This window comes from Oncorhynchus mykiss, chromosome 22 (genome assembly GCF_057628025.1).
Source record: "Oncorhynchus mykiss isolate SJ-2025 chromosome 22, ASM5762802v1, whole genome shotgun sequence".
Taxonomy (NCBI): domain Eukaryota; kingdom Metazoa; phylum Chordata; class Actinopteri; order Salmoniformes; family Salmonidae; genus Oncorhynchus; species Oncorhynchus mykiss.
The window spans coordinates 29,708,209-29,723,997 of record NC_143043.1 but is presented as its reverse complement, the minus strand read 5'-3'; the positions used below and the strand labels follow the sequence as shown (position 1 = coordinate 29,723,997).

General features: G+C 46.0%; 1 long non-coding RNA gene across 1 annotated transcript; it reads left to right on the top strand.

Moving 5' to 3' along the window:
• Positions 1-1,745: 1,745 nt before the first annotated feature.
• Positions 1,746-7,778, top strand: LOC149972834 (uncharacterized). Its single transcript, XR_016490717.1, has 2 exons — positions 1,746-6,046; positions 6,347-7,778. It is a non-coding gene; the product is annotated as an uncharacterized LOC149972834 (long non-coding RNA).
• Positions 7,779-15,789: the final 8,011 nt, after the last annotated feature.

The window sequence follows — 15,789 nt, the reverse complement described above, 5'->3', positions numbered from 1 at the left end:
TCATTTAGCAGACACTCTTATCCAGAGCGATTTCCAGGAGCAATTAGGGTTAAATGTCTTGATCAAGGAACACATTGCAGATTTTTTTTTTTCACCTAGTCAGCTCGGGGATTCAAACCAGCAACATTTCAGTTACTGGCCAAAAGCTCTTAACCACTAGGCTATCTGTATGTGTGCTCATTATATGTTAAACTGTGGGAAAGGATCATGCCAATGTTGTTCTTCTCAGACCATTAATATATTTAAATATTTTAAGTATCTGATCACACTGGTAATAGATCACTTGTTGCATTACTTGTTGTATTACAGCACAGCTGAGTGAGTATAATATTCTTAGTTTTTTTACTGAACTAATGGCCTTGCTCTAATGGTCAGTCTGAGGGGAGGGAGGGAGCAGCAGTGAGGCTGCCTGTCACCTGACCCACCGTCCCTCTGCTCTCCCTCCGCTGAGAAAAAGGGACACAGTCTTCAAACTGATGGCAAAACTGAAGTTACACTGCATTATGTCTGCGTCACGCACCAATTCATGTTGTTACTCCCATGACCAGAGAAAGTGAAATATTCCTCGATATTAAAAAAGACACAAGCTGCTAATAATAACAATGCAAGCTTATTAGAACACTTTGTTAAACTCCTTCATTGCAGCTGCAGTTCTGGTTGTAGCGTGAGTGGAAGTAGGGAGAACATGCATTTTATGGCTTCTAAAAGTGTTGACATAACATAACAACTTAAACATGAACTTACTGATAAAAAAAACAGCAGCTGTTTGCAGTATTTGTTGAGTCTCTCACAAGTCAAGGTTTTAAAAGTTTTGAAATCTCACAATATCAACTTTGGTGTGCGTTCGAGTCTTCTTTTTACAGTCTATGGCTTGAGGAACTGTGCATAAACAGTGACCTGAGCTATCTGATTGGCCAGAGGTAGGCCTATAGGTGCTCTTGATTTACTCTCTTGGCCTGCTGGGTCTGTGAAGTTCATCACGGGAACACTTTGCCTTCCCGGCTCTAGAGGGCTGCTGAATCAAATACACCTGCCGCAACAGCGTGAAACAAATGTTTTAAAAAGCAACACAAGGCTGTATTGTTGGGTTTTTTACGTAAATGATTGGTGATCAACTCGGAATGTGTTGGAAACTAACCAACCTATGTAACCTCTGTAGAGTATACAAAGTAGAGGAGGTGTTGAAGAAGGAGTACTTCATGAACTGCATGTGTACATTCCACAAATTCTGACCTCTTTGTGAACTGTGGGAGCAGACAGGTTTAGAACAGAGTGTCCGAGCTTACTTTGTGTACAGGTAACAGCCAAAATAAAGGAAACCCCAACATAAAGTGTCTTATTAGGGTGTTGGGCCACCACGAGCCGCCAGAACAGCTTCAATGTGCCTTGACATAGATTCTACAAGTGTCTGCGACTCTACTGGAGGGATGCAACATGATTCTTCCACGTAAAATACCATAATTTGGAGTTTTCCCACTGGGCACCATCATCTAGTTTTGGCTTACATGTGGTTGAGTTGTCAACTAACTTCAATTCAATCAGAAAATGTCACCATGTCATTGGATTTAGGTTAAAAAAAAATGGCATAACCACGGGAAGTATGGGTGCGGAAGGTGCCGATATAGTCGTCTGTAGCACGGCACAAACCTCCCCGTCAGCAAAAAAAATTGCAGCACCCCCACTCCCAAACATCTGCCTGCGGGTGTGAAAGTTGGGTGAAGAAAATACAAAATTGCCTTACGTTGATCACTTTTTTTTATTACAATGAGTTTTCCACATTGATTCACATCATTTTTTGTTGTTGAAATGATGTTGAAACAACATTGATTCAACCATATACACACACACATCCTTTATCAAACCCTTATGCTCCTCTTAGACCCCTCTTTAAAGTGACTGAGATCTCTTCTACTCATGTAGCCAAAATAATGGGCAGCTGGGCATTTTCATACATGACCCTAAGCATGATAGGATATTAATTGCTTATCCCTCATTTACTCAAGTCTTTCCTTATTATGCATGATTGCGTGTGTGAGAAACAGTATGACCTTTAAAAAGTACTGTTTTTGCATTGATAAAGTACACAACAGCCATATTTGCATATTACTCCAAAGTTACTTGGGCATCACATGCTGCGGTTGATTGTCAGGTGAGCATTATTTTAATGTTCTGATCACTGAGCAGTGTCCTGTCGATGTCGGTGTGTTGTTTGGGCGTTGGTCCAGCTTTAGTGCAGCGTTGTGTGTGTGGCTTGTGACTATGTTTGCCCTCTCTCCCCCCATCTCTACTGATAGTGATCAGAGGAAGTCTTTATGAGTTCCGTTATGGCTCAACGTTCATGCCACACACACACACACACACACACACACACACACACACACACACACACACACACACACACACACACACACACACACACACACATATTCTTGCATGCATGGACACACTCGCTCTCCCACAAAAACACACACGCACACACAATTCTCTCTCCCTCAGCTGACCAGGGTGTCGTGTGTCAAACAGAGGAAGCTGATGATTAGTATCCTGAGGAACAGAGAGGAACAGATGAGTGGAGGAGGAAGGGAGACAGGAAGACAGGAAGAGATTATCAACACTATGGATTGGCCATTCGGAAGCTTCATCCTGCCTATCCACTGGGCTGGGGGCTGGGGGAGGGTGTAAGAAGGAGAGAGACTAAAAGAGAGAGAATAAGGGATGGAGGTTTCCAACTTTTCTGGCCCGTAGCAGGACAGAGAGCGAGCGTGGTAACATTATTGACACAGGATGTGGAGGTCCGGACAACAGGAACTACCATGCCAATGACTCTTCCCTTTATAAACGACAACCCAACCTTCAATTCCCTAGCTCTTGACTATAAGAGCCAGGAGGACATTTACATGGCCTAGTACCAATGGTTTTATTCATCATGAAATGTGTGTACAATGTTAGTGCCCCCCACCAATCCATTTATTGTTTATCATCTGTATCCACGTGTCTTGTCTTTTCCTTTATTCTTCATTCTTTCCTCTCCCCTTTCTTCTCCTTCTGTGTGTGTCTACCAGCTATGTGCTTCGATACGTCTACAGATTCATAAACAGATAAGTCAACCTGACCACAGCCACAGCACAGCAGCACAACAGTCACAGCACAGCAAAGCTGTGAGACTCCAGAGACTTGTGTTTAGGATTAGAATGGGAAGGGGTGTGGTTGTGTAATTGTTCATCACACTCTAACGCCTATCCACCACAGAGAAAAACATACGCCTAGATCAAAGCACTCGTGCACATATAAACACAAACACACCAAAACACAGTCACACACAATCCAGCCATCAGCACAGACTTGTTCCAATGAGAAAATGGGTTTAAAAAACAAATAATGTGTTTGGCCTTTTAGTATGTTCTGGACAGCATTTTCCCAGGGCAGGAATGTGTTTGGCCTTTTAGTATGTTCTGGACAGTGTTTTCCCAGGGCAGGAATGTGTTTGGCCTTTTAGTATGTTCTGGACACCGTTTTCCCAGGGCATGAATGTGTTTGGCCTTTTAGTATGTTCTGGACACCGTTTTCCCAGGGCAGGAATGTGTTTGGCCTTTTAGTATGTTCTGGACAGCGTTTTCCCAGGGCAGGAATGTGTTTGGCCTTTTAGTATGTTCTGGACACTGTTTTCCCAGGGCAGGAATGTGTTTGGCCTTTTAGTATGTTCTGGACACCGTTTTCCCAGGGCAGGAATGTGGACAGGAATGTGTTTTGCTCCGGTAGCGCTTTGCTTCGACAGAGAAAAAAACACCTTGTCAGAGGAAAAATGAGAAAAATGAGAGCAAGTGAAAAACAGAACGCAGAGGAGCCAAAAGGAGGAAAGGACAAAATAATACCTCCATTAGTCTTGTGTAATAACCACAGGGCCTTAGTCAAACCCTCAGATCACTGGGATGAGTTGACGTCTGCCATACATACACATGACTTGTCTCCCTCTCCTCTCCCCCTTCCTCTGTATCTGTCTTTGGCTCTCATTACCGTTGTTATGATGCCTGGAACACTCTCTAGCCGGTACAGTTGCATAACTGCCTGCCTGGTATTAGGGTTCTAGTCCAAACCTTCAATTAAGCCTGTCCCTCAGGGTAGTGCTGCCCTACTCACTAGCTCAGGAGGGGAGCCAGAGGAGCCCGTGGGCTAGCTACCTGAGAGATGGATGGAGCCTGAAGATGGCTAACAGGAGAGCAAAACATATCACACAGCATCTCTGACACAACACTGCAGGAGAGGTTTCTGATGACTTATCTTGATATATCTGCATCTAATCTGTGAGTGATTGTACATGTGTGAGAAAAGAGCGCTCTGAGTGTCCATTTGATACCCCTGTATGTGGTCCAGACCCATCCCTCACCCAGGGGCGCACTGATACCTATTTATCCCTGGCAGGGAGAGTTCAGTGGGGGAAGAAGAGATAGATGAATGGAGAACAAATGGAGGGAGGAGGGTGGGGTGAGGCAGGGGAAAGTATTGGAGGGTAAAGTAGATGTGAGATGGAAGAAGGGAAGAGGGGGAGTAGAGTGAGGGCGGGGCAGAGGTAGAGATAAAGGGAAGACAATCTTGTTATCCTTATCCAATTGCTCTTCCATTCATCCGGTCATGTGTTGGGAGACCACCGGAGTGTTTGGCAGCCAGGGAGGTGTGTGTTTGTTTATGAGAGTGGATGGGGAGGTTGATGGATGTGCTATATGTGGCTGTATGACTGGCTGTCCATGTAAAGTCAGTGTGTGCATCTGTGCATATGTGTGCGCACATACTCAATGCATGCCTTCTCTTTCAGACAGGAAGTAAACAAAGAAGAAATGATGTCAATATTAGGATGATGTTGTGTCCACAACGCCCTGAAGGTACACACCCACACCCACACACACTCTCATTCATGTTTTATTTACCTAATGTGTATTTGTGACGTGCTCTATCATAATCAGTCGGAAGTCGCAATGGCAAATTTGCATATAAATTCTGTTTTTATCCAAGTTTTTGCTGTTTGGGGATTTCTCGTTTTAACAAAACAATGTCTTTGCTTTCATTATCTGTATGTATTATTGCCAAATTCAGAGTATAAATATAGTTTTCAATCTTATAAAGTAGGAGGAGCCCTTTCACATCGGTTCGGTGGATGCTAGCTTCTAACACATCACATCAGGCTTTAGCGGCACTATCTTATCTTCAATATTAAAACCCAAAGTCAGAAATGAATTACAAACTAGCTATATAATTTGATTCAAGCTACTAGGCTATTCAAGGCTATTCAATCAGATGATTTTCCTGTTTGCCCAATCAAAGTTACTGTAGCGTATCATCTGCAGTTAAACTAAAAGTGTACCTCAGGCTACACAACCTCACACTTCAAAACCCATCATACGTAGTCACACTGTCACTACTGACTGCACCTTAGCTAGCTAGCGTAGCTTTCTACTGCATCGATGGATTCCCAGGAGAGAAAAATCGCTACATTTTTAAATATTAATGTTGTTCTGGGAGCTAGCTCAGATGATCAGTGGAGTCAACTAATTGGTGACTACTTTTTGACCCTGAGCCAGAGAGCGTCGTCGCCATCAGCGACTCTCTAGACAGCACAGATACCAACTCAGAGGAGCTCAGTGAAGTTGAGGCCGAGCCCATTGAGGAGGCAACCGAGGAAGACCACCCGTTAATGGTGGAGCCGTCAATTACGGTCTTTCAGTTGGTCGAGGGGTAATATGTCAGTGATGGTGGACAGGAAATTGAAAAAGCTTGTGTGTGTGGTGTGTGTGGGCACATGAGCGAGAGATAAGTGGGGAATGTGTAGCACATAAAACATTTTCAGGGATCTGTGGGTGTGTGTGTGCGTACGTGCGTGTGTGGCGGGTGCTTATATTTGTCCTATTTGTTATGAGAAACATCTAGTGTTCATTGGGGAGATCGCTGGCTCTGCAAGGAAACGGTCATCTCGAAAAGGAAGGAAACATCAGAGGACATCATATTTCCTTGATAGCCAGCAAATTTGCAGAGAAACGTTCAAGTTCCTACACAAGTACGTTTTCTTCAGAGTAAATGTTTTTTTTAACTCTATTTCTTGAACTGCATTCATTGTTGGTTAAGGGCTTACACCATTTCACGGTAAGGTCGACACCTAAGTTATTCATCGCATGTGACAAATACAATTTGATTTTATGGTTTCTATTATTATTGGGGCTGCAACAGTATTAAAAGGTTCATGAGGTATTTAAGAAAGAAGGAGTAGTAGGCTGTATCATGAGAAAAAATACAAGAGCTCAGAATACACTATGCCTTTCATGTTAAAGACATGAAATCAGTTCTTTTCTGGTTTCAGAATTTCTGCAACAAGCTGACTGCAGTGATAGTTTTACAAGGAACATGTTGTGGCTCCAAGGGAAAAAAGGTGTTGCGGTCGTCTCGCCAGCAAATGAGTGCTGTCCCATGAGGACATTCAGTTAATCGTCCACTATGTCAACAACTTCACCATTGTCCAAGCAATGCCACTCCCAGGACAGATCCCTGGATTTAAGAGTGCAGACATCCAGGTGCTACTGACATTTAAGTTCAAGTCCTCTGTGTGGCGCAAGTACAAAAATGTTGATGTGTGATCATGGTGAGTGGTTTCTTAAATTGTTATACTTACACAGTATTTGTATCAAATGTTCAACAGCTGAAGCCAGTGGACCAGAGGCAAAGACTCTAACCAAAGCCCACACAAATCCAATCCAAAGAGACTGTCAGTCCTTACTCTCTGGTGACATGTTTGTGTGGTCAGACTTTCTTAAACGTTTCACATTTTAGTTGCTGCTTAGAGACCAGAGCTTACTAGGAACGTTTGTAGCTCTCATCTCCTACATCCTCTTCCCTGTTTTTGCTCTTTTCAGATTTAATTTACTCTGTGTGGCTATCATAAAAATGTGGGTCCTGGCTTTGTGAGAGGGTTGCTTCAGGACATCTATACACATTCTCTATGACGTATTTATAAGAAGTGTTATTTTCAGTGGTAATTTATTCATTATTTATCCTCGATGCCTCTCTGAATGTAATCTAATATGGAAAAACTATGGCCCACAGCCATGATATGTTAGAGGACTACATGGGATGTGTTTATGCACACCTGTACGTGCATACAGTATGTATGCATGTGTACCACATGTAGTCCTCACACATATCATGAACATGTGCAGCGTGAGTGTTTCTCTGTCAAACATATGTACTGTATGTGCATGTACATGTGCGTGCACGTGTAAACATGTGAAAATAAGTGAATGTAGCCAATACATTAATTTGCTTGTATGTATATAAAGATATGTGTACAAATGTGTGCAACAAATGTGTGTATGTATAGTTAGAGCAAGATGTAATCTCTCTCTCTGTGTGTGTGTGTGTGTGTGTGTGTGTGTGTGTGTGTGTGTGTGTGTGTGTGTGTGTGTGTGTGTGTGTGTGTGTGTGTGTGTGTGTGTGTGTGTGTGTGTGTGTGTGTGTGTGTGTGTGTGTGTGTGTGTGTGTGTGAGTGAGTGAGTGAGTGAGTGAGTGAGTGAGTGAGTGAGTGAGTGAGTGAGTGAGTGAGTGAGTGAGTGAGTGAGTGAGTGAGTGAGTGACGGAGTGAGTGACGGAGTGAGTGAGTGAGTGAGTGAGTGAGTGAGTGAGTGAGTGAGTGAGTGAGAAAAATAAGAACACTGGCACTCATGTCAATGGATTTCATGTATTGTGTTTTGTATGAAGTATAAAGTTATTAATTATTTGAATAAATGTCTTAAAAGTAACTTCAAACTTTGACTGCTTTTTTTATGAAAAACATGGTTTGGTGACACTCAGCATGTAATAGTACGTAACTCGCTTGATATTTGGAGTAGAGATAATGTTGGAGTAGAGAGATAATGGTGCTCATCGGCCATTGGACATAAACATTACACAACAAGTTGGAAATCGCAAATTCAACAATTAGTGGTTTGGAAGGGATCAGTGGCTAACTGCAAGCATTGCAAAGCTATCCCTAGCCTGCTATTCAGTGGAGTGCGTGTGGTCCCAAGTCTGGGTTTACGGGTCTCTTTTCCAAGCTTAAAAGGATAAACATTCAACTGTGGCCATACTGTCAATCCAGCATGACCTCTGTTAACTGAGAACTGGGAATTCTGACTTCAGATTTCAAGACAACTGGGAAAATACGTTTGAAATGGTCATCCAATTCGGAATTGCAAGTCGGGGGACAACCTGAAGATCACAGATGTCATCATGATTCAACCTTGTTTTTTTCAGAGTTCTCAGTTGTCTTGAAAGCACCATAAATCCAGAGAATGTCAGACTTTGATGACAAAATGTTATGATACATTTTGCCCACAAAGTACCGCCACGTCACCTTCCTGTTCAAGTGAGCACAGCACAACAAGGTGAGTCCAAAAATGTATTGTATGCTGCTACATAAATGATGTAATATGCCATGGAGATATGTATACTGTCTGTAGCTAAGAAAGTAATACTAAATGTATGTTGTGTAGTAAGCTTTGTGCCTCACCCTAATAATTTCCCCCTGATAGTTTCGCCTACTGTTCTGACTTGGTGGAGCACATGTAGCCTATAACCTGGTTTAGAGAAATGTAATCGTGGAATATTGTAAGAACTTTCATTGTCTGCTTATATGACCCTTTTATTTATCCTACAGTTCTGTACAAGGACAATACTGCCTATGTTCTGAATTTTGGCGATGTACGTTTTAAAAGTGCAGAACAAATATATTGACTGTGTACATCCTGGCTCGCTCATTAATGTCTTAATGGAAATTACGGGTTGCGTCTTACCCAGTTGTCGTCCCTTTATGCCATAGTTTGTACATCTCAATTGTCAGTAGTAACCACGTTTGTTTAAGCAAGTCAGCCATATCAGCTCAGTTTTTTTAAAGGCAGTAAATGAGGCTGAATCGCTCATTAATGACTTAATGGAAATTACGGGTTGCGTCTTACCCAGTTGTCGTCCCTTTATGCCATTGTTTGTACATCTCAATTGTCAGTAGTAACCACGTTTGTTTAAGCAAGTCAGCCATATCAGCTATGTTTTTTTAAAGGCAGTAAATGAGGCTGAATGAACTGTTTCGCTGCCAGACAAGGCTCCGCTGATAGCCAGGTGTAGCAGTGGTAAGGTGTTGGGACTGCTGTTTGGACAGCTTTATGTAGGCCCCAACAGTTTTTGTGCACTGTTTGTCACTGTTATAGTGCAATTAATTTATTGTTTAGTGTTGTGTTGTGTATTGGGCTTGCTAGCTTGCATCATTTTTTCTTTTTTTTTGCCCCACCAAGATGTACATGCTAAAATTGCCACTGCTAACAATACACATACATGCCATAAAAAGTTCCCAAAACAAACAAACACCCACACACTGGGCACTGCCCTCTGTTCAGTGGCAGTCTTTGTCACAGATCCTGTTCTCACTGGCTCATTCTATATGAATTCAATCACTTTCTATTCAAGTGTATGCTGTGTCTCAACCCATGACGGGCACAACACAATCACCTCTCAAGATGTAAATAGGGTCTAAGTACAACATATATGAACGTGAAAAACATCTGAGTTTGCACGTTTTTAGATAATTAACGTCAAAGGTAAAGAAAATATTATGTGACAAATGTAGGTGGAAACACCTTTATGCACAAATATTGATGTAATAACCATCATATTGAAGTAAATGTGGAGTCACGATGACATGGTGTATGGTCTTCCCACCACAACTCGGGAAACTATGCATTTTATTAGGCTACACATTAAATAAGTTATGATGAACTTCACAGGGTGAGAGTGCAAGGTGATGAGCTTGATGCTCCTTATTCTTGCGACATGATGATGCTTGACTGCTGTTAGACAAGTACAAATATTCTCGCTCTTATCCATAATAATCTCATTTTGTAGACTTACCTACTCATAGAGCCTACTGTATTTGTGAGCTGTTGGCTAGAGCACAGGTACCAAGACCAGAGAGGCACATTTGCTATTTACTGTAACTCAGCAGTTTGTGACAACAAAATGTAACAGTTGAAAATGTAACATTCGTTTTTTATTTGGTTCATGAAAACTTTATTATACTTTTACATAATAGCTAACTAACTAACATTGAACCTGTTTGGTTAACATTTGCTAGCTATGACAATCTGTTTGTATTGCCAGTACTCTATGGATTGGGATTTGGTTAATTGTTTAGCAAAATCTTGCTATTAGCTAGTTAACTGACGTTAGATGGCTGGCTTGCTAGCTAACATAACATCACTACACACAGTTCATACACGTTGTTACGGTGCGTGAATGAGGACCCAAAAGCGAATTAACGTAAACAGAGCTTCTTTAATAACAAAACAAACGTAGGCTCAGATGGACCGGCAGATTCCGACAGGACAGGACAAGGTTGCAGCAAACATGACGATAGTCTGGTTCAGGCATGAATAACACAAACAAGAATCCGACAAAGACAGGAGCAGAAACAGAGAGAGATATAGAGACCTAATCAGAGGGAAAAAGGGAACAGGTGGGAAAAGGGGTGAACGAGGTAGTCAGAGAAGACAAGGAACAGCTGGGGGAAAGAGGGGAAGAAAAGGTAACCTAGTACGACCAGCAGAGGGAGACAGGGTGAAGAGAAAGGACAGAAACAAGACACAACATGACAATACATGACAGTACCCCCCCACTCACCGAGCGCCTCCTGGCGCACTCGAGGAGGAAACCTGGCGGCAACGGAGGAAATCCTCGATCAGCGCACGGTCCAGCACGTCCCGAGAGGGAACCCAACTCCTCTCCTCAGGACCGTACCCCTCCCAATCTACTAGGTACTGATGACCACGGCCCCGAGGACGCATGTCCAAAATCCTACGGACCCTGTAGATGGGTGCGCCCTCGACAAGGATGGGGGGGGGGGGGAAGACGAGCGGGGGCGCGAAGAACGGGCTTGATACAGGAGACATGGAAGACCGGGTGGACGCGACGAAGATATCGCGGAAGAAGAAGTCGAACTGCGACAGGATTAATGATTTGAGAAATACGGAACGGACCAATGAACCGCGGGGTCAACTTGCGAGAAGCGGTCTTAAGGGGAAGGTTCTGAGTGGAGAGCCAAACTCTCTGACCGCGACAATATCTAGGACTCTTAGTTCTACGCTTATTAGCAGCCCTCACAGTCTGCGCCCTATAACGGCAAAGTGCAGACCTGACCCTCTTCCAGGTGCGCTCGCAACGTTGGACAAAAGCCTGAGCGGAGGGGACGCTGGACTCGGCGAACTGAGATGAGAACAGCGGAGGCTGGTACCCGAGGCTACTCTGAAAAGGAGATAGCCCGGTCGCAGACGAAGGAAGCGAGTTGTGGGCGTATTCTGCCCAGGGGAGCTGTTCTGACCAAGACGCAGGGTTGCGAAAAGAAAGACTGCGTAAGATGCGACCAATAGTCTGATTGGCCCGTTCTGCTTGACCGTTAGACTGGGGGTGAAAGCCGGAAGAGAGACTGACGGAAGCCCCAATCAAACGGCAAAACTCCCTCCAAAATTGAGACGTGAATTGCGGACCTCTGTCCGAAACGACGTCTGACGGAAGGCCATGAATTCTGAAAACATTCTCGATGATGATTTGTGCCGTCTCTTTAGCAGAAGGAAGCTTAGCAAGGGGAATAAAATGAGCCGCCTTAGAGAACCTGTCGACAACCGTAAGAATAACAGTCTTCCCCGCTGACGAAGGCAGTCCGGTGACAAAATCTAAGGCGATGTGAGACCACGGTCGAGAGGGAATGGGAAGCGGCCTGAGACGGCCGGCAGGAGGGGAGTTACCGGACTTAGTCTGCGCGCAGACTGAACAAGCAGCCACGAAGCGACGCGTGTCATGCTCCCGGGTGGGCCACCAAAAACGCTGGCGAATGGAAGCAAGCGTAACCCGAACGCCAGGGTGGCCGGCTAACTTGGCAGAGTGAGCCCACTGAAGGACGGCCAGACGAGTAGGAACGGGAACGAAAAGAAGGTTCCTGGGACAAGCGCGCGGCGACGGAGTTTGAGTGAGTGCTTGCTTTACCTGCCTCTCAATTCCCCAGACAGTCAACCCGACAACACGCCCCTCAGGGAGAATCCCCTCGGGGTCAGTGGAGGCTACTGAAGAACTGAAGAGACGAGATAAAGCATCAGGCTTGGTGTTCTTAGAGCCCGGACGATAAGAAATCACGAACTCGAAACGAGCGAAAAACAGCGCCCAGCGCGCCTGACGCGCATTAAGTCGTTTGGCAGAACGGATGTACTCAAGGTTCCTATGGTCAGTCCAAACGACAAAAGGAACGGTCGCCCCCTCCAACCACTGTCGCCATTCGCCTAGGGCTAAGCGGATGGCGAGCAGTTCGCGGTTTCCCACATCATAGTTACGTTCCGACGGCGACAGGCGATGAGAAAAATACGCGCAAGGGTGGACCTTGTCGTCAGAGAGGGAGCGCTGAGAAAGAATGGCTCCCACGCCCACCTCTGACGCGTCAACCTCGACCACGAACTGTCTAGAGACGTCAGGTGTAACAAGGATAGGAGCGGATGTAAAACGATTCTTGAGGAGATCAAAAGCTCCCTGGGCGGAAACGGACCACTTAAAGCACGTCTTGACAGAAGTAAGGGCTGTGAGAGGAGCTGCCACCTGACCGAAATTACGGATGAAACGACGATAGAAGTTCGCGAAGCCGAGAAAGCGCTGCAGCTCGACGCGTGACTTAGGGACGGGCCAATCAATGACAGCCTGGACCTTAGCGGGATCCATCTTAATGCCTTCAGCGGAAATAACAGAACCGAGAAATGTGACGGAGGAGGCATGAAAAGTGCACTTCTCAGCCTTCACAAAAAGACAATTCTCTAAAAGGCGCTGGAGGACACGTCGAACGTGCTGAACATGAATCTGGAGTGACGGTGAAAAAATCAGGATATCGTCAAGGTAAACGAAAACAAAGATGTTCAGCATGTCTCTCAGGACATCATTGACTAATGCCTGAAAGACAGCTGGAGCGTTAGCGAGGCCGAAAGGAAGAACCCGGTATTCAAAGTGCCCTAACGGAGTGTTAAACGCCGTCTTCCACTCGTCCCCCTCCCTGATGCGCACGAGATGGTAAGCGTTACGAAGGTCCAACTTAGTGAAAAACCTGGCTCCCTGCAGGATCTCGAAGGCTGAAGACATAAGAGGAAGCGGATAACGATTCTTCACTGTTATGTCATTCAGCCCTCGATAATCTATGCAGGGGCGCAGGGACCCGTCCTTCTTCTTAACAAAAAAAAACCCCGCTCCGGCGGGAGAGGAGGAGGGGACTATGGTACCGGCGGCAAGAGCTACAGACAAATAATCTTCGAGAGCTTTACGTTCGGGAGCCGACAGAGAGTATAGTCTACCCCGGGGGGGAGTGGTTCCCGGAAGGAGATCAATACTACAATCATACGACCGGTGTGGAGGAAGAGAGGTGGCCCTGGACCGACTGAACACCGTGCGCAGATCGTGATATTCCTCCGGCACCCCTGTCAAATCACCAGGCTCCTCCTGTGAAGAAGAGACAGAGGAAACAGGAGGGATAGCAGACATTAAACATTTCACATGACAAGAGACGTTCCAGGAGAGGATAGAATTACTAGACCAATTAATAGAAGGATTATGACAAACTAGCCAGGGATGGCCCAAAACAACAGGTGTAAAAGGTGAACGAAAAATTAAAAAAGAAATGGTTTCGCTATGATTACCAGAGACAGTGAGGGTTAAAGGTAGCGTCTCACGCTGAATCCTGGGGAGAGGACTACCATCCAAGGCGAACAAGGCCGTGGGCTCCCTTAACTGTCTGAGAGGAATGTCATGTTCCCGAGCCCAGGTCTCGTCCATAAAACAGCCCTCCGCCCCAGAGTCTATTAAGGCACTGCAGGAAGCTGACGAACCGGTCCAGCGTAGATGGACCGACAAGGTAGTGCAGGATCTTGAAGGAGAGACAGGAGTAGTAGCGCTCACCAGTAGCCCTCCGCTTACTGATGAGCTCTGGCTTTTACTGGACATGAAGTGACAAAATGACCAGCAGAACCGCAATAGAGACAGAGGCGGTTGGTGATTCTCCGTTCCCTCTCCTTAGTCGAGATGCGGATACCTCCCAGCTGCATAGGCTCAGCACCCGAGCCGGCAGAGGAAGATGGTAGTGATGCGGAGAGGGGGGCAACGGAGAACGCGAGCTCCTTTCCATGAGCTCGGTGACGAAGATCAACCCGTCGCTCAATGCGAATAGCGAGTTCAATCAAGGAATCCACGCTGGAAGGAACCTCCCGGGAGAGAATCTCATCCTTTACCTCTGCGCGGAGACCCTCCAGAAAACGAGCGAGCAAAGCCGGCTCGTTCCAGCCACTGGAGGCAGCAAGAGTGCGAAACTCAATAGAGTAGTCTGTTATGGATCGATTACCTTGACATAGGGAAGACAGGACCCTGGAAGCCTCCTCCCCAAAAACAGATCGATCAAAAACCCGTATCATCTCCTCCTTAAAGTCCTGATACTGGTTAGTACACTCAGCCCTTGCCTCCCAGATTGCCGTGCACCACTCACGAGCCCGTCCAGTAAGGAGAGATATGACGTAGGCGACACGAGCAGTGCTCCTGGAGTAAGTGTTGGGCTGGAGAGAAAACACAATATCACACTGGGTGAGGAACGAGCGGCATTCAGTGGGCTCCCCAGAGTAACACGGCGGGTTATTGATTCTGGGCTCCGGAGATTCGAAAGCCCTGGAAGTGGCCGGTGGATCGAGGCGGAGATGGTGAACCTGTTCTGTGAGGTTGGAGACTTGGGTGGCCAGGGTCTCAACGGCATGTCGAGCAGCAGACAATTCCTGCTCGTGTCTGCCTAGCATCGCTCCCTGGATCTCGACGGCTGAGTGGAGAGGATCCGAAGTCGCTGGGTCCATTCTTGGTCGGATTCTTCTGTTACGGTGCGTGAATGAGGACCCAAAAGCGAATTAACGTAAACAGAGCTTCTTTAATAACAAAACAAACGTAGGCTCAGATGGACCGGCAGATTCCGACAGGACAGGACAAGGTTGCAGCAAACATGACGATAGTCTGGTTCAGGCATGAATAACACAAACAAGAATCCGACAAAGACAGGAGCAGAAACAGAGAGAGATATAGAGACCTAATCAGAGGGAAAAAGGGAACAGGTGGGAAAAGGGGTGAACGAGGTAGTCAGAGAAGACAAGGAACAGCTGGGGGAAAGAGGGGAAGAAAAGGTAACCTAGTACGACCAGCAGAGGGAGACAGGGTGAAGAGAAAGGACAGAAACAAGACACAACATGACAATACATGACAGTACCCCCCCACTCACCGAGCGCCTCCTGGCGCACTCGAGGAGGAAACCTGGCGGCAACGGAGGAAATCCTCGATCAGCGCACGGTCCAGCACGTCCCGAGAGGGAACCCAACTCCTCTCCTCAGGACCGTACCCCTCCCAATCTACTAGGTACTGATGACCACGGCCCCGAGGACGCATGTCCAAAATCCTACGGACCCTGTAGATGGGTGCGCCCTCGACAAGGATGGGGGGGGGGGGGAAGACGAGCGGGGGCGCGAAGAACGGGCTTGATACAGGAGACATGGAAGACCGGGTGGACGCGACGAAGATATCGCGGAAGAAGAAGTCGAACTGCGACAGGATTAATGATTTGAGAAATACGGAACGGACCAATGAACCGCGGGGTCAACTTGCGAGAAGCGGTCTTAAGGGGAAGGTTCTGAGTGGAGAGCCAAACTCTCTGACCGCGACAATATCTAGGACTCT